The sequence below is a fragment of the Engystomops pustulosus genome, chromosome 6 (genome assembly GCF_040894005.1).
Source record: "Engystomops pustulosus chromosome 6, aEngPut4.maternal, whole genome shotgun sequence".
Taxonomy (NCBI): Eukaryota; Metazoa; Chordata; class Amphibia; order Anura; family Leptodactylidae; genus Engystomops; species Engystomops pustulosus.
In genome coordinates, this window is record NC_092416.1 from 139,014,231 (window position 1) to 139,041,599 (window position 27,369).

At 43.4% G+C, this 27,369-nt stretch overlaps 1 long non-coding RNA gene across 1 annotated transcript in view; it reads left to right on the top strand.

Moving 5' to 3' along the window:
• Positions 1 to 19,382, top strand: part of LOC140066091 (uncharacterized) — a 62,636-nt gene extending 43,254 nt beyond the window's left edge. Inside the window, exons 2-5 of the long non-coding RNA XR_011848109.1 lie at positions 11,979 to 12,071; positions 13,322 to 13,377; positions 16,988 to 17,047; positions 18,896 to 19,382. This is a non-coding gene — a long non-coding RNA (uncharacterized lncRNA). The remainder of the gene's footprint in view (positions 1 to 11,978; positions 12,072 to 13,321; positions 13,378 to 16,987; positions 17,048 to 18,895) is intronic.
• The last annotated feature ends 7,987 nt before the right edge of the window (positions 19,383 to 27,369 follow it).

Consider the following 27,369-nt stretch of genomic DNA (forward strand, 5'->3'; position numbering starts at 1 on the left):
TAACTGAGTGATCTAGGGTCTAGGATCAGCTCACTGGCCTTGCTGAGCAGATTGCTGGCTGCAGCTACTGACACATGAGGGGCCCCCCTCGCAACTGAGTCTAACCGGGCCTAATAGTGGGCCACTGAGGAGGCCACCATGTTCCTGGGCTAAGACACCTGTGGCATGAACTGGATACTCAGTGCGAAATAAAATAAAATGTCTGGTTCAGTGGGATGTACCTAGGGCCGGGGCAGACAGGATTTACCAGCTTAAGGCTATAGAATGCATCAATTGCCTCCTGACTAAGGGCAAATGGGGAAGAGGCAATTCAGTTTATCAAGGGCCAGCATCAGGAAGGAGGCAGCAGACCTTATCCCAGGCCTGCAGGAGCTGGCCAGTCCTAGAAACATGTGAAGAGGCTTAGGGCCTCAGGGCAGGGGCACATTCTGGACTGCCAGCTTTCTTGACCTCTGTCAGGTATCTGCCTGTGGCTGAGAAGCAGTGGCCTAGGAAGACCACCTTCTCCTCGCAGTACTGGAGTTTGTCTCTGGAAACTTTGCAACCCTTCTGGAACAAAAAACACATAAGGTCAATAAATGCATCCTGGGAAACCTGCAAAATGAAGGCACTAAAAACAGTAGGTCCTCCGCATACTAAAAAGGAGAACATCCAGTAAGGGGCTAGTCTGTCAGTCTACTCCCTGTAGGGCCGTGGGGTATTGGCTGGGTGAGTTTTACCCCCCTTGTGGGAATCTACATCAGGTATACTGGAATACTAAACTGGTAAAAGCAAATAGGTGCTGGCAATCCTCATGTAGGGGCACAGAGAGGAAAACATTTGCCAAGTCAATAACAGTGAATAATTTGTCACTCTCGGGGACTGCTGCCAGTGGGGGACACTCATTAGCAGCTTGGAGATCATGGACCATTCTACATATATGTTGTTCTTTCTGGGTCTTTTTCTTGACTGTCAATGGGTTAAAATCATCACTGGGCTAACAGGGGAGGGTTTGACAATAAGAGAAGCTGTCTGGGGGATGTACTTGCTGACGTCCTCGTTAGTTACCGCCCCCCTATTAGAATATGGCCACTCACTTTAGTCACTTCAGTAATGTCTCCTCCCAGCAAGTGGAAGCACGCCCCCTTGAGCTGGGCTTGTCCGGAATCGAAACTTTTGTCAGTCATACTTTGGTGTGGTCTGTGAAACACTGGTCTCTGTTTCCCTCTGTCTTTCAATCACAGCCAGTTCCCTCTGTCGCCCCCCCCCCCTTCTTGTAAACTTGCACTTGCAAAGTCACTGTCTGTTCTCTCCCAAGCACAGCACAGATCACTTCAAGATCAGTTCTCAGACACAGATTGCAAACAGCTATGGAGAAATTTAGCCATCAAGGAATAAAATCTCTTTTTCTCAAATTCTCTACACATCAAAATCTCTGAAATGTCCCTTATCACCTGTCTCTTTCTCAACGGGCACTCTGAAGGATTCCTGTCACTCTGTCCTGGTGTCCGTCTGTCAAAGTCAGAGGCTCTAAGTGTCTATTTAAAAATCTAATCAAGTTTTTTTTTTTTTTTTTTTTTCTCTTTCTTTTACATTCATTAGATCCTTTAACACATCCCAAAACTTTCAAACCAATGCTACCAGCCCATTTGTTCCATCATATCGACTTGCACTTTTCCATCAGTCCTACTTAACTCAACAACCTTCTGTCTACTTACATCTTTCCGTTATCTGCACTGAACTATCGCTAGCGCACCAGTGGTTCCCTCCAGGAGAACGTCCTTTTAATTCTAATTCTTCTAATTCTTATCATGACTCCGCCCATTCCAGGTTTTGTAAACCACACACTCTACAGGTCCACCCTTCCAAACCGGGTTGGCCGCCATTATAGGGCTGTGGCTGGGCACATGGCACTGTCGCCATTTTGGTTCCGCATTTCACATCTCTATCTGAAAGCTTCACATATCCATATAGCACTTCTGCTTTTGTTGAACCACCATCTCCCTGCACTTCTGACCATCCTTCAACTTGCAATGCTCTGGCCACTCTGTAGTGAGCCTGAGCGGCTTCCAGTATGCCCTTATCTTCTAACACACCTCTACTTGTGGTTAGAATTTGTTTCCACACTGAAGGCTGCAGCCTTCCCTTTGAGGGCATATCAACATACTTGTACAACCTCACACAATTATTAACATACTTTTTTTCCTTCCCGTTTTTCAACAAACCTGACTGCAGTCTCTGCTCCCTCGGGGAGTGTATGCACTTTCTTAAACACACCTAACATCATGTTCCAACAAGGTACACGGTGTAGCTACTCACTCAACGCAGGGGCCCCGGCTCACCGTCGTGTGTCAGCAAAATAATAAAAACTCTACCAAAAAACTCTGATCACACACCCGTTAGAGCTATTTAAAGTTCAAAAACCGTGCTTCCCTCGGTACCTTAATCAGCCGGTCTCCTAGTGAGCCAATGCTATTTTCCCGGTCTCTAACCTAGACCACCTTAATTCCCTTTCCCTCCCCTCGTATAAAATAATAAAAAAAATCTCGGACACGTAACCAGTGCCCAATATCCCCAGAACAGAGGATGTCAATCTGTACTATTCTCAGTCTGCAAACTTCCTCCCCAGCTTCTACAGAAGGGGGGCAGAGACTCTATATGTCACAATGAAGCCCTTTACTTTCACTTTCCACCCAGAGGTCTGACTCAGTGCCTGAGAGAATGAGGCGTGGTGATTCAGTGACACACCATAGGGAAGTGTCACTATGTATCAGTTCTAAACGTAGCTCAGTGATCACCGTTATGTCAGTCTCACCACTCAGACAATCAGCCCTTAGACCCGAAGAGTATCAGAGGCTACTAACTTATTCCACACCAATGATCACAGGGAAGTCCAACACATATATAATATGCATTAACTTACCGTGACTCAGTGAGGCCGCGCGGTCCTCTATTGGTGTGGACAAGCGTTTGTCCCCCGTCCTCTGGCTCGGGTCCTCGGGTGAACGGTATCAGCTGGCAACATCCCGGGTTTCGGCACCATTTGACGGGGCAGCGCAAAACCGCCAATACACTCTTCTCTCAGACACCCCAAATTATTTGAGCATGCGTGCACATTTTGATAAGAAAAGACAGAAGACTGAAGTTCTGTTTTATCCTAAGTTCATGCTCCTAACTTGCCGTACCGAAAAGAGAAATGAACTGTGTTTATTTCCTGATTACATAGCTTCTTATACCCTTACAAAAAGGTGTGGTTACATACATTAAAATCATTATAATTGGTTATAGCTAAGCATATATGTCTGGCCCCCGACCCCTGCTGATTGGTCCTCAAAACTAGGCCTTGGTTGCTATGCCAGGGGAATTTCCAGTCACCGTTGTCTACAGTAAATCGACCACTAGTCTGGATGCTGATGCTATTCTTATCAAACATCTGCTTTTTGATCATAAGACTTGAGTTTCGCTGACAGTTGCATGTCTGGTTAAAACTGATGTAAGGGAAAAGCTACAAAAATATAGGGCAAAGGGCACATGTATACAATCATAAAGCATATAATTATTATGGACACATAATCATTACTTTGACCCTCACACGTCTATGGAAGCAGATAGAGATAAGTTTTTGGAGTCCCAATTGGCTTATACCACCTTCATAACAGAGAAATCCCAACATAGAGCTTTTTTTAGGGGATAAAGAAATTATGCGGAGGGGGGCAAACCGGGCAAACTTTTGGCTAACTTTCTCAAAAAAAAAGAGAGTAACCAAGGGGTTCACGCTATCTTGGACCACACTGGGAAACTGGTCCAAGATCAAAGAGCAATACTGGAGAGCTTCAGGCTCTTTTATGAGGCGCTCTATGCACCCGAAGCAAGCTATACGGATAGTCAGGTAAATAGCTTTCTGGAGTCGATCCCTATCCCTAGTTTGTCAGAGGAAGAGAGGCTCCCACTGAATGATCCTATAGGGGTAGAAGAGATTCTGGAGGCTATTAGGACTTCAACATCAGATTCAGCACCCGGATTAGATGGCTTACCCTTTGCCTTTTATAGAAAGTATCAAAATGTCCTGTCTCCAATATTAGAATTGGTGTTTGCAGCAGCATTTGCAGAGGGGGCGATACGGGGATCAATGACGGAGGCCGCCATAGTATTGATCCTTAAGAAGGATAAAGATGGAGCTGAGATGGGTTCTTATAGACCGATTTCTTTATTGAATTCCGATATGAAAATCTTAGCAAAAATTCTTTCCTCCAGGTTGAAAAAGGTAATCTCCGTCATTGTTCACCCGGATCAAAACGGGTTTATCCCGTCAAGGAGTACGGGACATAACCTCCATAGGCTGTTCTCAGATATGCAATTGGGAATCAAAGGGGATCGCTCCATCCTGTCATTAGACGCTGTTAAAGCGTTTGACAGGGTGGAGTGGCCTTATTTATGGAAGGTGATGGACAGATTCGGGTTAGGTGGGGTCTTCGCTAAGTGGGTTAAGATCATGTATCACTCCCCCATAGCGAGGATGTGTGTTAATGGTTTGCTCTCTGAGCCCTTCCAATTGTACAGGGGGACTCGGCAGGGATGTCCGCTCTCCCCCCTCCTCTTTGCCCTATTTATTGAGCCGTTGGCCATTTTGATCCGTGATTCCGACCACATCAAGGGCTGGGTGTGTGGGGGAGAGAGGGACAAGATTTCGCTTTACGCGGATGATATTTTGTTGACTATCCAGAGTTCAGACGACTCTATACAGGAGACCATTAAATTGGTGGATGGGTTCGGATTTTTCTCTGGATTAAAGATCAATTGGGGAAAATCAGTCCTTCTACCGTTAGATGGTGCGGGAAGAGAGGAAGATCTCCTTATTTCCCGGTTAGAAAGGGGTGCTCCCTTTAAATACTTAGGAATATGGGTTTCCGGGGATTTTGGGAGGTATGTGGAATTAAATATAACCCCGCTTATTAATAAGCTAAGAAGGAATATCTTGGGATGGATAAAAATGCCCTTTTCTAGAGCTGATAGGGTAGCTATTGTTAAAATGATCCTCCTCCCACAGCTTCTTTACCCTCTAGCGGTATCCCCAATTTGGCTCTCCGGGAAACTGTTCAGAATTCTTCTGGTTAGAGACTTGATTTGGGGGAAAAGGCGGGCTAGGATCGGGTTGTCCTCTCTCTATTGTTCTCTGGAGGATGGGGGGGCTGGGGGTCCCCTATCTCTTTGGTTATTTTCTGGCTTCTCAATTGGCTTTTTTAGTTATAAGAAAGAACTGCAGTGCCTATGGTAGGTTAATAGAGCTTAGTGTGGGAAGTAGGGATTCCATTTTTTCTCTGTTAGAAAGTGGGGAATTTAGATTTAATAATTATAAGAATATTCACATGGCGGAGTTATTGGATAGATGTTGGGGAACATATAAAAAGTTAAAGTGTATAAAGGGTATTTTGTGGTTTACCCCAATATGGGAGAATTTCCACTTTGAAGAATTTAAATCTATTCCGGATAGTTTGGCAACATCTGCAAGTTGTTCTCTACACATATTGTTCTTCAAATACTATTGCGGAGAACACCGTTCTGCACGCGTGTCTCCAGAACAGATCGCAGATGTCCCGGAGACACGCGTGCAGAACGGTGTTCTCCGCAATAGTATTTGAAGAACAATATGTGTGAAGAACAACTTGCACACTGAACAAACTCGTTTCCTTCGGCAGTGTTCCAGGATTGCTGAACATCTGTGGAGAAAATCGCGCACATCTGCAGACTTTCTACACTTCAAATTTATGCTAAAAACTTATAACTCTGCCCTTCACCTTGCTAAACAGGTCTATTTTACTAATCTCATATCCTCTCTCTCTAACAACCCCAAAAGGCTGCAGCCTTAAGGGTGCAGCCTTAAGGGTGCAGCCACCTGTCACAGACCTTGGGGCTGAAGATCTGGCCACCTACTTTAAGGATAAAATGATTGCATTCGGCAGGAAATAATTGCTCAATCCTCTCACCCCACTAATCCCCTTCCCTCCGGTACCTTATCTTGTTCACTCTCCTCCTTTGAGCCAGTCAGAGGAAGAAGTGTCCAGGCTCCTTTCCTCTGCTCGCTCCACTACCTGCATCACTGACCCCAGGGCCGCATCTGCCATGAGGCGAGATTAAAATATCGCCTCGGGCGGCAGAATGCGGACCTCTTTATTAAAAGCGGCATTTTGCCGCTCTAATGTGGGCAATTCGGGCACCCGTTGGTGCCCGAATCACCCTCCAGATAAATCGCACCTGCCTCTTTAAGAAACAGGTGCGATTTACATGCGGAGTGACACAGCGCCTTTCCGGCTGCTGGTGTCGCTCCGTACAGTGCAGTGACACAGGCGGCGGATGATGACGTCACTCCACCTGTGGGAGCACCTTGCCGCGAGGTAAGTATAAGTTTTATTATTTTTACTGTCCAATCAAATGTGGCCATATATATATAATAGGGGGCGATTACTGCTGTAGGGGGGGGGGATCTTCTATATATGCTTATATGAGGCCAGATTCCTTTTTTTTTTTTTTTACTGCGGAGGCTGTGTACTTTTATAAAAGGCCAGATCCCATTTTTACTGGGGGGGGGGATGTATATATTTATATGTGGGCCAGATTCCGTTTATTCTGGGGGGGCTGTATATATTTATATGAGGGGCCAAATTCTTATTACACTGGGGGGGGGACTGTATATATTTATATGGGGGGCAAGATTCTGTTTATTCTAGGGGGCTGTATATATTTATATGGGGGGCCGGTTTCTGTTTATTCTGGGGGCTGTATATATTTATATGAGGGACCATGCTCTGTTTATTCTGGGGGGCTGTATATATTTATATGGGGCCAGATTCTGTTTATTCTGGGGGGGCTGTTTATATTTTTATGGGGGGCCAGATTTTGTTTATTCTGGGGGGCTGTATATATTTATATGAGGGACCATGCTCTGTTTATTCTGGGGGGCTGTATATATTTATATGGGGCCAGATTCTGTTTATTTTGGGGGGGGGCTGTTTATATTTATATGAGGGGCCAGATTCTGTTTATTCTGGGGGGGGGGGTGTATATTTTTATATGAGGGACCATGCTCTGTTTATTCTGGGACGCTGTATATATTTATACTTATTTTCCTGGGGGGGGGGGGGGGGTATATATTTAAATGGGGCCAGATTCTTATTTTCCTGGGGGGGGGGTGTATAGATTTATATGGCGCCAGATTCTTATTTTCCTGGGGGGGGGGGGGGGCCCTGTATATATTTATATGGGGCCGGATACTATTTATACTGTATATTGATTGGTGTGCTGTGCATGTACAATTCCAGTAGAATATATATATATATATATATATATATATATATATATATATATATATATATATGTATATATATATATGTAGGGATGTTTTATATGTGGGGAGAGTGCGGTCAGTTGTGTTGTGAGGGGTATATATTATTTAGGAGCACAGTGTTGTTATCCAGGAGACTTTATACTGTAAGTGACTGTGGTATTTTTAGGGACACCGGGTGGAGATGCTGCACGGAGCTGAAGACATCTGGCCGTGAACTCTGCAGTGATACTTCATGGATTGGAGAACCCGGAATAAAGTCCTCCTGATGGAAGAGATTGTCATCTATAAGGTACTAGATGCCACTAATGACTCCCAGAACCTGTAGTCAGTCACACAGTGTGGTGGAGCTGCCTGTGGGGATGTTAATTGTTAGTAAAGTTTTCAGCAATTACTGAACAGGGAGCGGGGGAAGGGGGGGGGGCGTTGGTTGCAGCATTTTAATATTCGCCTCAGGCAGCAAATATGCTAGAATCGGCCCTGACTGACCCCATCCTCTCACATCTGGTACAGTCTCTCTCCCCAGCAGTCACTTCTCACCTCACTAAAATCTTCAACCTCTCTCTCTCTTCTGGTGTCGCCCCCTCTTCTTTCAAGCATGCTGTTGTTACCCCTTTACTAAAGAAACCTTCACTGGACCCATCCAATGCTACTAACTACAGACCAGTTTCTAACCTCCCTTTCATCCTTAAACTCCTGGAACGCCCGGTCTATTCTCGATGAACCCGCTATCTCTCAGATAACTCCCTCCTTGACCCCCTGCAATCTGGTTTCCGCTCTATGTATTCCACTGAAGCTGCCCTTTGTAAAGTCTCCAATGATCTCCTCACTGCAAAATCCAAAGGTGACTATTCTCTCCTCATTCTTCTGGATCTCTCGGCAGCGCTCGATACTGTGGACCACCAGCTCCTCCTCAGGATGCTTTGCTCCATTGGCCTAAAGGACACTGCACTATCTTGGTTTTCTTCCTATCTGTCTGACCGCAGTGTCTCCTTTTCTGGATCTTTCTCTTCTCATCTTCCTTTCAGTGTCGGGGTTCCTCTCTGCTCCCTCTATACTGCCCCCATTGGACAAACCATCAGCAGATTTGGTTTCCAGTATCATCTTTATGCTGATGACACCCAGCTATATACTTCTGCACGTAACATCACCCCTGCCTTAATCCAGAACACTAGTGAATGTCTCTCTGCTGTCTCTAACATCATGTCCCTCTTCTTGAAACTTAATCTTTCTAAGACTGAACTTCTTGTCTTTCCACAATCTACTAACTGACCTCTCCATCTCAGTCTGTGGGATCACTATAGCACCGAGGCAGCAGGCCCACTGTCTTGGAGTTGTGCTGGACTCTGACCTCTCCTTTTCACCATATATTCAATCTCTTACTTGCTCTTGCCGGATGCATCTCAGAAACATCTCTAGAATCCGACTGTTTCTGACATTTGAAATGTTAAAATGCTAATTGTTGCACTTATTCACTCTCGTCTGGACTACTGTAACTCCCTACTAATCGGTCTTCTACTGGCTAAACTCTCTCCTCTACAATCTATTCTTAATGCAGCAGCCAGGCTCGTCTTTCAGGCCAAACGCTACACGGATCTCTGCACTGGCTGCCCGTCTCCTTCCGTATTCATTTTAAAATAATAACCCTTATCCACAAAGCTCTGCATGTAATGCTGCACCTCCCTATCTCTCTTCTCTCATCTCAGTCTAACACCCCACCCCTGCTCTTCGATCTGCCAGTGACATTAGATAATCTCTACCTTAATTCGAACCTCTCATGCATGTCTCCGTGACTTCTCCCGAGGTGCTCCAATTCTCTGGAATGCCCTTCCCCGGGCTTTCAGACTAATACCCACCCTCCAAAGCTTCAAACGTGCTCTTAAAACCCATCTCTTTAGGCAAGACTATCACACTCGCTAACTGCAGGAAATGTCAACTCTCCCTTTACTAATCCATCCTATGTCCTATCTCCCGTCTGTTATTCGGTAAACAGCAGATATTTACCAAGCTCCAGGCTTCTCTGCAGTCCCTTTCACCTAAGATGGCAGCTGATGGCTGGTTCAAGCAGCAGAATTTTTATTTATTAAATTATTTTATATTGCTCCCTTATAAAGAATGGCTGGACCATTATACAACCTCTTGTGTTAACACCCTCATCCTCATAGACTGTGAACAGGGTCCTCACTCCTATTGTTCTATATGACTGTTCTTTGTAATGTAATATAGTTGTATATGTCCCCTATAATTTGTAAAGCGCTACGGAATTTGATGGTGCTATATAAATAAAGATTATTATTATTATTTGCGGGGCTACAACCGCCAAGATGGGCCATAGCAAAAAACCCCAAACCTCCTGAAGCGATTTTGCATGCAAGGAGAAGACTTTTGCAGGGGAAACCAAGTTGTAGCAAGCAGGTAAGTATGCGAACTGTTTGAGAAATGACTTAAAACAATGCATTGTGTTTTCATGGATTAGTGCAATATGGTTTCTTAAACCATTCGATTTCAGAGTCGCCAACTTACAAATCAAGAAGATTTCTCTTTTCTCAGGGTTTCAAAATGATTACGAGTACAAGCTGGAATATGATCAATTGGTGTGACACTTATTTTCTTGTAAGAGGTATTGGGATGTATTTTTGCGTAGTTTCTAGACAGCGCATGATTCCATTTTTTAATCTTAATGTTAGACCTGTGCTGGTTGAGTCTGCAATGTAATGGTTGGGTGTTCTTCCCAGCGTACTGTTTTCCACATTCACAATCGATTACATATATTACATACTTACTATGACATGTAAGGTGTATTATGGTATAAAGTTAAACATTTTGTCTGTAGCATGAGAGGAAAAAGTGTTGGTGCAATTGATTTGTTTGCAGAATAGAGATTGATTACATTTAAAGCTACCATTCTTCTTTAGATATACCATATTTTAATTTTAGCAGTTTTGTAGAGTAGTGGTGTTGCCATCCCATATCAGTATGAGGTCATCTATGTAATGTCGATAAAAAATTAGATAACCCCTATATTATTCACATGATGAAATTTAGACCTTATATCAGAAAATATTTTTGAGTTAAAGTTTATGTGTATTTTTGCATTATTGTGTTAACACATTCAAGTCCCAGTTGTTGATCTATACTAGATTAGAGAGCTGATACATCAAGGGTGGGCAGAATGTATTTGGATTTCCAGGTTATATCTTTTAATACTTTGATGAGCAGTGCAGAATACCTTAAGACAATACATAACCATCAGAAGATGAGCACCCACCTTATATACTACTTAACTTTAAGTGTCTTGTCTTAGAAATACTACACTACAGTTTGTGTTTTGTGCTTGTCTACTTTTTCCACACCTTCTCTATTTCCCTAGTGCTTGACTTGTCAAGGTCAATTGGTCCAGGTGGAACAGGCCTTGTCCACACCAGGTAGGTTCAACGAGGGAATTGGAAGAGGTAGAGGCCGTACTTAGATGGAAGTAGTTCCCCTGAGGCTCTCCTCATGTATGTGTGTGTTATGGATCCCTGGGTAGAGGGAAGGCCTGGTAGAGGAAGTGCCTGTGATGTTAGTGGCAGCCAGGGATCACACATGGTGACAAGATTAAGAACATCAACTTAAAGAATGTTTATTCCAGATAGCAATGATAACAGGCTGAGGTAGTGTGTTATCTGCCATTGTCTGAGGTAGCTAGCTGGTTGGATGCAGTCTGGTAAAGAAGTCTAGTTTAGGTAAATTGGGGCTGGGGATGGTAGAAGCTGCTTTAGCAACAGTCTTAGCCGGCTTGGTGAAATGGGATTACCCTCAGGTGGGACAGCAGCAGCAGGCTTCTGTCTGCAGGCCACCTGGAGAGATATGTGCTGTTCCTCAGCACTCACAGAAGACTCTCAAAGAACTCCAGCCAGTGGGGATTTGTATCACCTCCCACTCTGTGGGGGAAATCCAAGCATCCAACCGCTCAGGATCCTCGGGTCAGAACCTGGATTGCAGTAGCATAAAACAACCCCTTAGCATTGGTTAACATGTAAACCCCTCCTAGATATTATCACAGCTGCATTACCAGGTACAGGCAGTAGATGGCCCCAAATATTCAAGGGGTTTTATCTGAAAGCACCAAGCTCTGTACAGTGGAATTGGTCAGATAAGATTACATGAATTGACTAGATAAGTTGTTAAAGTTCGTAATGATTGTAGTGGCAGGGCCATTACATGATATGTCCCCTTATTATGATAAAAATGCATGTCCAGTGTAATTAAGGGTTAGGGTTATGGGACCTGTGTGGCCAAACATTAGTCAGTCCTTCTCTCTATGGCTTAGCAATATTGTTTAATTGGTGTATGCATTGTTTAATGGGTGTCTGGCTTATCTGCATTGTCTAATGGGTGTCTTAAAGGAGCCCTATCCATATAAGTCTTTTGTGATCAATTGCCATATACCAGTATTTGATTTCTGTTCTATTTCATGACAGGAGGGCATAGTGGAACCTCTAGCAGATAAGTGAACTCTACATTAGGTAAAATGTGCACCCAATCAAAAAGCCCAAGACCCTTTTAAATTCTGCACATGTAAAATCAATTAAGAAAATCCTTAAAGGTGTTTTCCAGTTTAAATGGCAAACCTCTGAACAAAACTGCAAATATTGTATCTTTCTCCCATTTGCCTCAGCCCCAGGTTTTTCAGAACAGCTGGAAAAATTCAACACAATATACCTTCATAGCGGTGCCAAACATACTTTTCCTCCAGCAAGAAGTGCCAAAGGTAATTACAGCTATTTCAAAATTTTAATTAAGAGCACAATGTTATCTTCCTTGTTCCTAGGTTTTGGGGAACTTGCTACTACCATAATTTAAGCTTTTATGAAATGATACACATGGGCTAAAAATCTTCTACATTTTGCTAAAGGTTCTTAAAGGGAACCCTTCATCAGGAAAGTCATTTTTACATGATGTCAGGTTCCAATAGCCTCTGGCATGTAGTAGTAAATGGAGGTATTTTGTCAGAAATTAAACCGTAGCTTTTAGTTCTCAAAATTAAAATGCTAGACAGGACTGTGATTGCAGACATAAAATGTTTCTTTAATTGCTTGTTTGTTACTGCCCTGAGTGAGTGCATGGTGTGTCACTGATGCTACACTTCACTAAGATTGTTGAATGGTTTGGCTGCAACTCGTTTTTGCTGGTACAAGACAAAAGGAATAAAAATTGCACCAGGGAGGTCTGAGAATGGTTCCTCTCACCACTACTGTGTGATTAAGCAGTATGGCGAAATAATTGTAGGTATGGTGCAGACCTAAACTATTCAGTCTAATTCACTCTCCTTATTAGAATGGCTGAATGGTATCTTTTGCAATCTCAGCTAACTGCAACTCTATTAGCTACTGCTGTCACAACACAACTAGACCCTAGGACCCAATGCATCTCATTATTACAAAGAAATCAACAGGGGTCTTTATGATTAGGCACATTATTCTAGGGAACATTCAACATAGGTCCTTGCGGTGTGCATGCCCAGCATAGTGCGCGACGTGGTGTGCGCCTATGTAGCCCCACTTAAATCCCAAATCTTGGGCTCATCATCGCCGACAAGACCTCCTCTGCATCCAATCAGCTAGCAGAACGTCACTCGTGGCGCTTCATGGGGATCAGACTGACACCTCCAATCACAACATCGTTGGAGGCACCGATGATGTCCAGGCACCTCCCCCACACATGCACTCACTCAGGGCAGTAACAAACAAAGCAATTAAAGAAACATTTTATGTCTGTAATCACAGTCTTGCTTAGCATTTTAATACAAAATGCCTCCATTTACAGTGAACCTATGACAAATCATGGAGATATTAACTAAATAATACACCACAAATAAATTCAGTGAAAGCCTCTGGCATGTAGATTTCAAATATGCCACTGCATATTGCATATGAGTATAGTGCTGTGTGTATATGTGTGTAACATTTATAGTGCTGGATTCTACGAATTTTCTTAATTTTCTGTTTAACCCGCAACCAGAGGGTTCAACCTGTGCACTTCTAATGAACAAGAGGAGGATCGCCTAATACTCACAGGTGGGACAATTTCCTTTAAACACACTTGCCATATGGACTATACTAGTATCCAGATGCAGTTCAGGTCTGCTTATCAATAAATAGACCCGAGGCTGTCATGGCAACGGAACGCCGCTCCGTCACGGGGAGCGACGATCCTCGGCAAGATGGCGGCGCCCATGGGCGATCAGAGGGAAAACACCCACGATCAGTGCTGGCACCGATCGTGGGACTTACCGGTCAGCCTTTGCTGCAATATGCAGCAAAGACTTACCGGCTATGGAGAGATATCAGCCCGTGAGCCCTCTCCATGCACCTGCACCCGGCATGTGACATACTATTATGTCACATGTCGGTAAGAGGTTAAAGTTACAAAAACTGGAGAAAAATTAACTAATCTAATGCATAGTACACATTTTATTTCAGTTTTCAAATTAACTTAAAATGACCATTGTAAATTAGTTCCCTAGTATGAGACAGTTATTTTGATATATATGTATAGTCTGTGGTAACGTTTTTTATAGTGTAAAGAGGGAATTTTTTTTAAATTTTATTAGCAAATAGTAATATTTATTTCTAAATATCTGTTAATATTTTGTGTGTTTTTAATTTATATGTCCTCCAGGGGGTCATAAAAGACCCCTGAGGGCATTTCCACAATTTTGTTTTCTTACAAGTTTTCCACTGTTACTGGGGCATCTATAGAGCCCCAATTACAGAGGAAAATTACCCCTGGTAGGGCAGGTGCCTGGGACAGAGCTGTACTGGGCCTAAGTAGACCCAGCTCTACTTAACCCTGGCAGACCTGGCCAAGGTCTGACTGGGGTGCCTGGGGCCCACCTACTACTACATAGAAATATTCTGGGATAAGGGAATTTCTAAGCACTAGCGGGGGCAGTGAAGTAAAGGATAAGCTAATCCCTTTCTCCCTCCCTCTCTACTAGTGCTCAGCTCTTGGTTTGTGTTTGGGCTGCAGTGGTGACTTTACCTCAGGGCATTAATGCTATGAATAGTATAAGAGTTACCCCTGGTTTCCCGGGCTTTCTGCTAGTGGCTGGGCTGTGGTTAGGGATAGGATAAGAGTTACCCCTGGTTTCCCTGGTGGCTGGGCTGTGGTTAGGGATGTAAGTGTTTGCACTGTTCACCAACCTTCCAATAAGAAAATGCTGAAAACCTTTACAAGAACTGATGACAATAACCCTACTCTGGCGTCCTGCACCACATAGACAAGTCACACCCGGCTCTCTGACCCTATAGATATAACAGTACATAAGCTGAGAGCTGTCTCACACTAGAAGGTTAGTCAGTGACTACAATACTGATATGACACAGGAAGAAGTAGGATCTAGTACCTCACAGGTGACAAGTCTTCTCCTTCATGTCCCGAATCATTGTAAAATCTAGTTGCAGAATTTTCTGGCAAATGAGTTCTGGGAAGCAGATCCCACTCACTGCGCCCCTAAAAATACCACAGTTACTTACAGTATAATGTCACCTGGATAAAACAATGTCATACACACTGCCCCCCCTCCAGATTTTAATAAGGCCCCCCTCATACACACTGCCATTCCCACCCCCCTCCATATTTTAATAAGGCCCCCCCATACACACTGCCATCCACCCCCCCAAATATTTTAATAAGGCCCCCCCATGCACACTGCCATCCCCCCCTCCATATTTTATTAGGCCCCCCAACATCATACACACTGTCATTCCCCCTCCTTATTTTATTAATGCTCCCGATGCACACTACTACCCCCCCCCCATACACACTGCCATTCCCCCTTATTTTATTAAGGTCTCCCATGCACTCTGCCATCCACCGCCCCCCCCCCCCAAATATTTTATTAAGGCCCTCCATGCACGCTGCCATTCCCCCTCCATATTTTATTAGGCTCCCCCCCATACACACTGCAATTCCCCCTCCTTATTTTATTAATGCTCCCGATGCACACTACCACCCCCACCCTCCCCCCCATACACACTGCCATTCCCCCTTATTTTATTAAGGTCTCCCATGCACACTGCCATCCACGCCCCCCCCCCCCAAAATATTTTATTATGGCCCTCCATGCACGCTGCCATTCCCCCTCCATATTTTATTAGGCTCCCCCCCATACACACTGCAATTCCCCCTCCTTATTTTATTAATGCTCCCGATGCACACTACCAAAAAAGGGGGGGGATGAGAGGGGGCTCATAAAATGGGGGGAAAACAAAATGGGGGGCCCACAATGAGAGGTAGAGTTGAGAGTGGGTCAGAAAAAAAGAGGGAGATGAGATTGGGAGATACCAGGGGCCCAAAATAAGAGGGGGAGGTGCAAGGGAGCAATATTAAGTGGAGGGAGATGAGAGGGGTCATAAATGAGGGGGTGGTGAGAAAGGGGGTACAGAAGTTCAGGGGAGCCCACAATGAGAGTGAGATTTACCAGTGTGCCCACAATAAGAGGGAGAGATACAAGGGGATAACATTAAGATGAGGGAGGTGAGAGGGGCCATAAATGAGGGGGGTGAAAGGGAGTACAGAAGATAAAAAAACTGGGAAACCTATTGACTTGAGTATAAGCCTAGTATATAGCCTGTCAGATCATGCCCACAGTGCATAGCCAGGAGCCCCTTGTCCCTAGTATATAGACAGCCAGCTCATGTCCCCAGTATATTGACAGCCAGCTCATGTCCCCAGTATATTGACAGCCAGCTCATGTCCCCACTATATAGCCTACAGCCCCTGCCCCCAGTTTATAGCCAGCAGCCCCTGCCCCCTGTATACAGCCTGCAGCTCCTGTCCCCCCAGTATATAGCCAGAAGCCCCTTGTCCCCAGTATATAGACAGCCAGCTCATGCCCCCAGTATATAAACAGTCAGCTCATGTCCCCAGTGTATGTCCAGCAGCCCCTGCCCCCAGTTCAGTTTGTAGCCAGCAGCCCCTGCCCCCAGTATACAGCCTGCAGCTCCTGTCCCCCCAGTATATAGCCAGAAGCCCCTGCCCCCCAGTATGTAGCCCGCAGCCCCTGCCCCCCAGTATATTGCCCGCAGCCCCTGCCCCCCAGTATATAGCCTGTAGACCCTGCCCCCAATATATAGCCTGCAGCCCTTGTCCCCCAGTATTAAGCCTACAGCCCATGTCCCCTAGTATATAGCCTGCAGCCCCTGTCCCGCAGTATTTAGCCTACAGCTCCTGCCTACCCAGTATATAGCCTGTAGCCCCTGTCCCCATTATATAGCCTGTAGCCCCTAGAATGTAAGCGTGTGGCTGATGTCATGATGTGAGCAGGGGCCATCGGAAGGTGAGTACGCATTTTGTTTTTTTTATAGACTAGAGTATAAGCCAAGTTAGGTATTTAAAACATATTTTTTGTGCTAAAAAACGTATGCTCATGCTCGAGTATTTGCAATATATTTAATATTCCATGTAGCAGTAGGTGGGCCCCCAAAACCAAATTCACTAGTGGGCCCTTGGTCCTCCAGTCCGACCCTGGATGTATGTAATATTTTTTAAAACGTATCCATTGTTACCGAGCACTTAATGCAGTCACTCGCATTACACTAGCACTTGGAAAGAACATAAATTTGATTTCCCCCACCTCAGCTCTGGGGGGTGATAAACTGTAAGATCTCTGTTTCACTGCAGCTAGTGGAAAGAGTCTTTAAACTGTTCAGGCTTCTGGGAAAGTGAGGTACCATAATGAAGGTAAGGTGCTAAGAAAGCAGGGGGGAGGTGGAGACAGTTAACAGCTTGTGAAGTTGAAGCATGTAGAGACTCCTGTAACACCCCTTCAGGATCTTTAGCATCATTTTAAATGTTGATTTTAGTAGAAAGGAGGCCATTTAAAAATTCACAACATTCTTCAAGTGGTTTTCTAATGAGAGAGACAGAGGGAACATGGTTTCGTGCAACATAATTGCGGGGTGGCGGTCAGTTGCCATGGCAGCCAGAGGTCTGAAAAAGACCTCCATGTGTCCATGTACGGTGCCCAGTTCAAGACTTGGTCTTGTAGGCAAAGTGTCAATAAATCACTGATAGAGACAATACATTTCACTACAGAAATACTGCAATGTATTGTATAATGGATCAAGGTATCCCCAGTCTAAGTCCCCAGTTCTTTTTTAAAAAAGTAAAAAAAAAATAAATAAAAAAAACTACACAAAAAATCACCCTGTATATAATTCTATTTTACATTAAAAAGAAAATTAATACCCTCCTTCCCCCTAGAAAATTGGTACTGTTGCATCTGTAGCAACCTTAGTTAAGCAAATATAACATTATTATATCCATATTTGGAAGGGCATAATAAATAAAAAACATATTAAAAATTGCAATTGCAAATTGCTTCCTATCTCCCAAAAATGTTTTATAGAAAGCGATCAAAAAGTCAGATGTAGAATTAAAGGGGTATTCTCGTCTCGGCATTCACATTCAGTTTCACTAAACTTCCATATATAAACATTTCTTCAATTGGATGTTATTAAAAAAAATGTTTCTGTGTGAAGATAATTTCCCATAAACGTAGCCATATTGTCCCTTAGAAACGAGATAGCTTCCTCGGTTACGACCACGTCACATTTAGGCAGCAGTGGCCAGACATGCGCTATTGAGCCCTGCCTGACCTCCTGGCTTCAGCGATCATCACTACAGGATGGCTGTGGGACATGTAGTAATTCTCAGATATTTCATATACAAAAACTTTTTGTTTATTTGTGCAATCCCTTCAGCAGAGATGGCCGTATCCGAGGAAGCTATCTCGTTTCTAAGGGACCATATCACTACATTTATGGAAAATTATCTTCACACAGGAACATTTTTTTTAATAACATCTAATTGAAGAAATGTTTATTAATGGCAGATTTATCAAACTGAATGTGACTGCCCAGATGAGAATACCCCTTTAATAGTAATAATCTAATCGTTACCTTTTGCCACAATAAACAAGCCCTAATAATCCTCTTTTAATTGAGAAATAAAAACATTAAAGCTCTCAGAATACGACGACACATAGGAAGATGCAGTTTCCTTATAAAGGAGTATTTATCTGCTTAAGTAGTAAAACATAAGAAAACCTGTACATGTTTGATGTCTCCTTAATTGTACTAACCTACAGAATAATTTTATCATATTTTTCATACTGTACTGTAAACTGTGTAAAGGTTTTTAATTAAAAAACATATTTATTCTGTTCCGTTACAGGAAAGTGTTAATAAATTTTAATCATCCTGCTACTTTTACCATAGAAATGAACCCATTGGAAAATACAAATCTTACCACAAAAAACAGGCCCACATATGTGCACGTCTGATAAAAAATGAAAAAAGTTATGTCTTTTGGAATTTCAGCAGGGAAAATTTTTAGAAAAATGGTGTGTCCTGAAGGTCATTTTAGGCCGTGCCCTTATTGTTTTTAAACAAGGTTTAAAAACAATATAAAGAAGCACAATGTACCTACCTAGCGGTGCCAAACATACCATCCCGCCAGCAACAATAAATACCTTATACACTGCCAGTGGTATGAGGCCAAAACAATAATGGTTCGTGCTTGTTCCAGGCATTGGGAAACTTAATTAAACTTACCACAATGAAGAAGGCTGGAGAGGAAGTCCAGGGATATTTCCACACAATGGGGAGAATTTATCATAGATCAGCGCTCCTGCGTCAGTGTATGATAACAGCCACACACCCCCCATGTTGCGGTGGATACACCAAAAGGCTTAGACCTCTTGAAGTATTTGTTGGACATCAGAACCGCCGGGCTGAACTACGCCAGGCAGTTTGAGGAAAAACATTTAGCGAGAAAGTTTACAGTGATTTAGAAAGTGCACAGGCAAAGGGCAGACACACCGTGCACCGGCCCGCTCCGGCCGCCATGTCCCTTCACGCCCTCATGGCAGGGAGCTGCTGTAGTCGCAGGAATAATCAAAATTTCTATCACTGAGCAAGAAATAGTGATTATTTCAGTGCTTCTATGTCAGAAAACTGGTGTAGATGCACTGATAAATGCAGGATTGCAGCAGGCTTCCTAATAAAATATGTTTTCCACAGTATATTGTGCAATCTGACCCACACTCATTTTGGTAATAGATAATCAATAAAGAAGAGAGGTTGTCTGTGGGATGCATCACGAGTGGCAAATGACCAGTGACTGTAAAGCAATGAAACACTGATTTAGTTGCCTAAAGCTACACAGCATTATTAAAATCTGAAAACCACATTAATAGCCAGCTACATGGTGTTACATGAAATGGTCACAAAATGTTCATAATGAAATGTGTACAAACGGTATCAATTCTGGCAGTACCTCATATTCTATCCACTTTATGGGGCTTATTTACTAAGGTCCCGCAGCTGCACTTTCGTCGGAAATCCCAACGCTTTCGGGATTTTGCGCCACTGGGACAGGTATTTAGAAGGGGATTTCAGCGCGCACGATTGGATTTTAGCGTAGCTGCGTTGGTTTCCATGCGATGGAAATCAGGGGGCGGGCCGTCGGACGACAGATGCATGATATCAGGCGCACGATCTTCGTGAATCGCGGCAGATGTGCATTCAAGACGGACAATGCACTTTCGAGCATCGCGCAGGACGGGTAAGTAAATGTGCCCCAATGTGTTTTTCTCTTTCTCCTTTTTTAATGTACTATGTATTATTATGTATGCATTTTCATGTTAAGAATTTGATGTATGCAATTATAATGGCTAAGACAGGGCATGACCGTGACACTAGACCACTCCAGGACCTTAAAATGATTCTTATGTAGCCACTCCTTAGTTGCCTTGGCTGTGTGTCATTGTCATGACCCAACCATGTCTCATCTTCAATGCTGTTACTGAGGGTAGGAGGTTGTTGACCAAAATATCGCAATACATGACCCCATCCATCCGCCCTTCAATATCATTCAATTGTATTTAGTTTTTGACTGACAGTTGCAGATACCTCAACATAACCAATAATGGTTCCAGGACTTAGAAAAGCTGCACATATTTATCTGTAATGATCTGCAGTTGGGGCCCGCAGTGTCAGGGGCCCTGGAATCTGTCCTGACACACTAAAGGCTGGAGGATGTGCACCATTATATACATCTTCTGCTGCACATTGTACATCAATGGAAACTGTTCTTTCCCAGGTTCTCTATAGAAAAACACTGTGGGGCACATTTACTAAAAAAAATTGTGGAGCTAGTTCTGCATGAATCTGGCACACCCAGCACTGCCCTGACAGATTGCACCACATTTTTTTTGTGCACCTTTAAAATGGTGCCTGCGACACACTTCTGTCAGATTTTGCATGCTAAATGTGGCGCAATGTCCAACTTCAAAGATAAAATTTGTTTCGCGTGAAAAATAATTCAGTTGCAAAACAAAAGGGTTGTGTGTGTCCCACATTTGGCACTGACACTTCTTAAATACATGTGCCAGCAGTTTGCACATAAAGGAACGTGCAACGTGTAATACCGTATATACTCGAGTATAAGCCAAGGTTTTCAGCATAAAAATTGTGCTGAAAAAACCTAACTCCGCTTATGCTTGATTCTATTAAAAAAAAAAAATCTACTTACCTTTCCGACGCCCCCCCACAGGTCATCGTCTTGCTTTGGATTCAATGCCTCTTCGTGCCTCTTCGGGAGAAATAGAAGATTGATTAGTAAATAAATAGAGCAAAAGTGAGATATATAAATGGTCAGATTATATGACATAGATAACTAGACAGATAGATATATGGACAGGAGATAGATGATAAGCATCTTCACCCGGGAATTCAACTAACCCTTTCACCGCCAGGCATCTCTGGATATTTTGTTGCGTTAATGACCAGAGCAATTTTTACAATTTTGACGTTTAAAAATGAAATCGAAATTACAGCAAAAAGAATTAAAAGAAAAACCCAACTAACCATATATTTTCTGAAAGCAGACACTTTCACCCATTTTCAGTTTATAGACATAGGCGCCTTCATGCAATTTTGATCCAAACTGAAACATTTTATAAAAAATACTTAAAATTTGACTTTGATGGCAAAAAATGTGCTCCAAACAGAAAATATTTACCTTATTATTTCCTAAATGTAATAGATGGACATGTGTAGAGTTCACAAATGTCCCATATTGATATGTTCACATAAATAAATCCACATAATATCACTAAAACTGTAATAACTAAATATCTGCTTTTCAGCTACAAATTTTAAGACAGTCACAACCTGCAAAATATATCAATAAAACAGAATAAAAAGTAAAGGCACCAGAAAACCTATATACAGTAATTAAAAAAAACAGACAACCAGGCAATGCATTTGGCAATTAACATTCAAAATTTCCTGTAAAATATGTACAAATCCAGAATACTTATAAGAAGAAAATATACTTTCCTAAAACAGTAAGATGTGAGGAGATCACACAGACCCCACATGTGTATATTCATCAAAATATGCAGCAAAGGGAACATTAAATCCACATGGGACACCAAACAATTTTTGCAGAATATTGCACTGAGCTTCACACAGATCTATCATTGTATGATCCCTTACACAATGGTAACCCAAATAAATAACTATATATCCATAAACCAAGCTAATGAGATAATAAAAGTCACTTTTAGATGTGCGCCATTGTATTAGCCGAACAATAACAGAACCCTCCGCGCTTCATAAGAATTTGAGTGAGAACGTCATAACATAGGTGTAAATAATGGAGGATGGTGGGAAATAAAAACTTTATTCCAGAACATGTGGGTGTTTTTGGTGTTACATATAGCTTTATAGACATGTTCTGGGTTGCGGTGTTAATATATAATAGCAACATTAGGGGAAGAGGATCGAATGTTCATATAGTTGATATTGATAGTTGATATTATCCCTTCTCAAAATGTAGTAACATCTGGAGGGGGCTATATCTCTGGCTCTGTGACACATAGAACCTCACTTTTTTCCTATGAAAGAAGAAAGTCTCCTCTTTTAAATGAATCTATTTGTGTTTCTAAGTGTCAGAAAAATGGAGATATTAACTGTTAAACTGCCGTCAGGAGTGATTTTTATATATAAAAATAGCACCTGATATTCTCAATTTAAACCTGAATATCTTTGGATCCATAGCACCTAGAAACAAAATTCAAGATTCATTTGAAAGAAGAGATTCTCCCCTTTCAATCTTCCCTGGGCAATTGTCCACTTTGCCTACCAATAGCGCCGGTCCAGATGACCTATACACAATGCTAAACATTGAACAATAACTTGTTATGGCACAATTCTAGCCAGGTCAGAACTGACACACAAATGCCCCGATGGTGCGGCACAGCGCTGTGCTGCAGCCCACTGGGATTTATCAGGAGCTCAATGCCTCCTCACAGATCCAGTGAGTGCTGGGCAGTATATGATAAATGTGTCACATAGATCGATGACCGACAGATAATTTATACAACTATAGATTTGTCATAATAAATGTTACAAAACAGACTGTAACTGACATCAACTGATTTGTTGTCATTTGATTGAAGATTTCTTTTGCCGCATAAAAAATAACAATGTTTTTCTCATTTATCCTATCTATCCAGATGTTTTGCTGCGCCTACTAATGATTCATCATTATAGAATTTCGATTCAGGTGCAATCTTGGCTCAAAAACGCTCCAGCCCACTGCTGAGGAGATCACTGGGTGCAGCTTGTCACACATTTGGACTCATTTCATGCTGTGGTGGGTGAGAAGCAGAGAGGAGCTTGTAAAAGGATTACATGTAATTGCCAGAAACAGGAATTGCCCTATTTTGTGCCTAAAATATAGTACAGTCACAAAATCATGCTGAGCAAATGACTGAATTAATCACAGTAAACGCCTGAACTCATCATAGCTGCAAAACTTTAGTAATAATAACGCAGGTGAAAATAAAGAAAAAAACAGGAGCAATAAAGATATTACTGCACCTAAATGTGAAACATCTGCCCCTGTCTGTTATTTTAAAACATTAGCCCCTTAGCGTTCCGCGCCGTAGCTGTACTTCGCCGCTTGCCACTATTAGCGGTCAGCGCAGTACAGCTACTGCGCGAGCGCATAGGAGTTTAGAAATGTCACCACGTCGCGAGACGTGATGATATCGGGATGGGACTTGGGTGACGGAGGCAGGAGGAGTTCCTGTCTCCGTCACCCGACCAATCAAATCGGTCCCGTCCACCGATTGCCGCGATTGGCAAGTCAAACGTGACTGGCCAATTGCAGTGATTTTGGGCTAAAAAACGTGTTTTTAGCTCCTTCCTCTTCCTCCAGTGGCACCATTTTGGTTTGGTATCGCTGGAGAGAGGAAAGAGCATTACTGTGTGCACCAAAATACATTTTTACACTATAATTACTGTTCTGATCCCTATCCCTATCTGTTTTTTCCTGTGTCCTGTGTGTTCCCTGTGTGATCGTCTTGTGTGATCCCACGTGTCTTCCGTTTTTCCCTGTCTGTCCCTTCTGAACCCAAACGCACAGTTCAGTGCGCTGTGTTAGCGTTGTTTTGCACTGGACGCACTTTTCAGGGCACCGTGTGAATAGCGCTGCACAGAATCTTTAGCGGTAGTTAGTTTGTCTTAGGGCAAGCTAGGTTTTTTTTTCGGTGCCTGGTAATATCTTTTTCCAGAGCGCCGTAGGTGTACCCGTAGTTGGGTGCACTTAGCTATTTTTTGTGTGTGCCATCTGTGCGGCTTGTCCGTGTGGTTTGGTGTGCATTATCTTTTTTTTTTGTGTGCTATCTGTGCGGCTTGTCCGTGTAGTTTGGTGTGCATTATTTTTTGTGTGTACCATCTGTGCGGCTTGTCCGTGTGGTTTGGTGTGCATTATTTTTTGTGTGTGCCATCTGAGCAGCTTGTCTGTGTAGTTTGGTGCGCATTATTTTTTGTGTGTGCCATCTGTGCGGCTGGTCCGTGTAGTTTGGTGTGCATTATCTTTTTTTTTTTTTGTGTGCTATCTGTGCGGCTTGTCCGTGTAATTTGGTGTGCATTATTTTTTGTGTGTGCCATCTGTGCGGCTTGTCCGTGTGGTTTGGTGTGCATTATTTTCTGTGTGTGCCATCTGTGCGGCTTGTTCGTGTGGTTTGGTGTGCATTATTTTTTGTGTGTGCCATCTGTGCGGCTGGTCCATGTAGTTTGGTGTGCATTATTTTTTGTGTGTGCCATCTGTGCAGCTTGTCCGTGTAGTTTGGTGTGCATTATTTTTTGTGTGTGCCATCTGTGCGGCTTGTCCGTGTAGTTTGGTGTGCATTATCTTTTTTTTTTTTTGTGTGCTATCTGTGCGGCTTGTCCGTTTAGTTTAGTGCACATTATTTTTTGTGTGTGCCATCTGTGCGGCTTGTTCGTGTAGTTTGGTGTGCATTATCTTTTTTTTGTGTGTGCTATCTGTGCGGCTTGTCCGTGTGGTTTGGTGTGCATTATTTTTTGTGTGTGCCATCTGAGCAGCTTGTCTGTGTAGTTTGGTGCGCATTATTTTTTGTGTGTGCCATCTGTGCGGCTGGTCCGTGTAGTTTGGTGTGCATTATCTTTTTTTTTTTTTGTGTGCTATCTGTGCGGCTTGTCCGTGTAATTTGGTGTGCATTATTTTTTGTGTGTGCCATCTGTGCGGCTTGTCCGTGTGGTTTGGTGTGCATTATTTTCTGTGTGTGCCATCTGTGCGGCTTGTCCGTGTGGTTTGGTGTGCATTATTTTTTGTGTGTGCCATCTGTGCGGCTGGTCCATGTAGTTTGGTGTGCATTATTTTTTGTGTGTGCCATCTGTGCAGCTTGTCCGTGTAGTTTGGTGTGCATTATTTTTTGTGTGTGCCATCTGTGCGGCTTGTCCGTGTAGTTTGGTGTGCATTATCTTTTTTTTTTTTGTGTGCTATCTGTGCGGCTTGTCCGTTTAGTTTAGTGCACATTATTTTTTGTGTGTGCCATCTGTGCGGCTTGTTCGTGTAGTTTGGTGTGCATTATCTTTTTTTTGTGTGTGCTATCTGTGCGGCTTGTCCATGTAGTTTGGTGTGCATTATTTTTTGTGTGTGCCATCTGTGCAGCTTGTCCGTGTAGTTTGGTGCGCATTATTTTTTGTGTGTGCCATCTGTGCGGCTTGTCCGTGTAGTTTGGTGTGCATTATCTTTTTTTTTTTTTTGTGTGCTATCTGTGCGGCTTGTCCATGTAGTTTAGTGCACATTATTTTTTTTGTGTGCCATCTGTGCGGCTTGTCCGAGTAGTTTAGTGTGCATTATCCTTTTTTTGTGTGCTATCTGTGCGGCTTGTCCATGTAGTTTGGTGTGCATTATTTTTTGTGTGTGCCATCTGTGCAGCTTGTAAGTGTAGTTTGGTGCGCATTATTTTTTGTGTGTGCCATCTGTGCGGCTTGTCCGTGTAGTTTGGTGTGCATTATCTTTTTTTTTTTTTGTGTGCTATCTGTACGGCTTGTCCGTGTAGTTTAGTGCACATTATTTTTTTTGTGTGCCATCTGTGCGGCTTGTCCGAGTAGTTTGGTGTGCATTATCTTTTTTTTTTTTTTTGTGTGCCTGCTAGACGGTTTATCCGTGTAGTTTGGTGCACATTATCTAATTTTTCTAGTGTATGTTCTCTAATTTTTTTGTGTGCAATGTCTCAGAAGACGTACACCATGTTGGAGGCATATAACATGCTTGCCTCTGACACCGAGTCAGCTAGTGGGGATGATGTCCCCTTTTACCTATCATTCTCCTCCTCATCTTCCAGTGACCTGGAAGGACCCCCAAGAAGGCGCCGTAGGGTTCCAGGGACTCCTGCGATTGAAGTAGCTGGGACTTCTGCGATTAAAGTGCCTGGGACTTCTGCAGGAGAAGCGTCTGGGGCTTCCACTGACCCCACATGGGCAGCCCCAGATAATTATACCCCTCAGGTCCCTGACTTTTTGGGCCATCCTGGAATTAATTTTGACATGGCAGGGCTCAGAGCTGTGGACTTTTTTAAGTTTTTTTTTTATTAGGAGCTGCTGACTGTACCACACCCCGATGTTCCGCATGGCGATGAGCAGGATGCGCTTTGCAGCCATCCATAAGTTTTTGCACTACACTGACAACACACAGTGCCCACCCAGAGGTGACCCCAGTTATGATCGTTTATTTAAGGTCAGGCCCACATTAGATCATTTTAGTGCCAAGTTTGCCCAGGTATATACCCCCGCCAAACATGTGAGCATAGACGAGTCCCTGGTACAATTCAAACGGAGACTTCAATTCCGCCAGTACCTGCCCAATAAGAGGGCAAGGTATGGTGTGAAGATGTATAAGCTGTGCGAAAGTTCATCAGGGTATACCTACAAGTTCAGGGTATATGAAGGGAGAGACTCCACTATAGTGCCCCCAGAATGCCCCCCCTTCCTGGGTGTTACAGGGAAGATAGTGTGGGATTTGGTGCACCCACTGCTGGACCAGGGCTACCACCTCTACCTGGACAATTTCTACACCAGCACCACCCTGTTCAAGTCCCTCTCTTCCAGAAATACTGCGGCATGCGGCACTGTACGCAGAAATCAGAGAGGTCTCCCTAAGTCGCTGCTTGGGCAAAAACTTAAAAAGGCAAGAAAGCAGGGCACCATGCAGCGACTCTGTATTGTGTGTTAAGTACAAGGACAAGAGAGAGGTCCTTGTATTAACCACAATACATGAGCACACTACCACCCCTGTCCCAGTACGAGGTACCAGTACAGAAACCCCCAAGCCGGACTGTATTTTAGATTATAACAAATACATGGGAGGGGTGGACTTGTCGGACCAGGTGCTTCAGCCGTACAATGCCATGCAGAAGTCGAGGGTGTGGTACAAGAAGCTGGCCGTGCACATCATGCAGATGGCATTGTATAATGCTTTCGTGCTGCATCGATATGCCGGCCAGAGGGGAACTTTCCTGGAATTTCAAGAGGCGGTAATAAAGTACTTTCTTTTTGGAGACCAGGAAGGGGGGAGTGCTAGTACATCTGGAAGCGAGGCCACATCACGTATTGTACCAGGGCAGCACTTTCCAGGAGTAGTTCCCCAAACAGACAGCAAGGAAAGGTCACAAAAGAGGT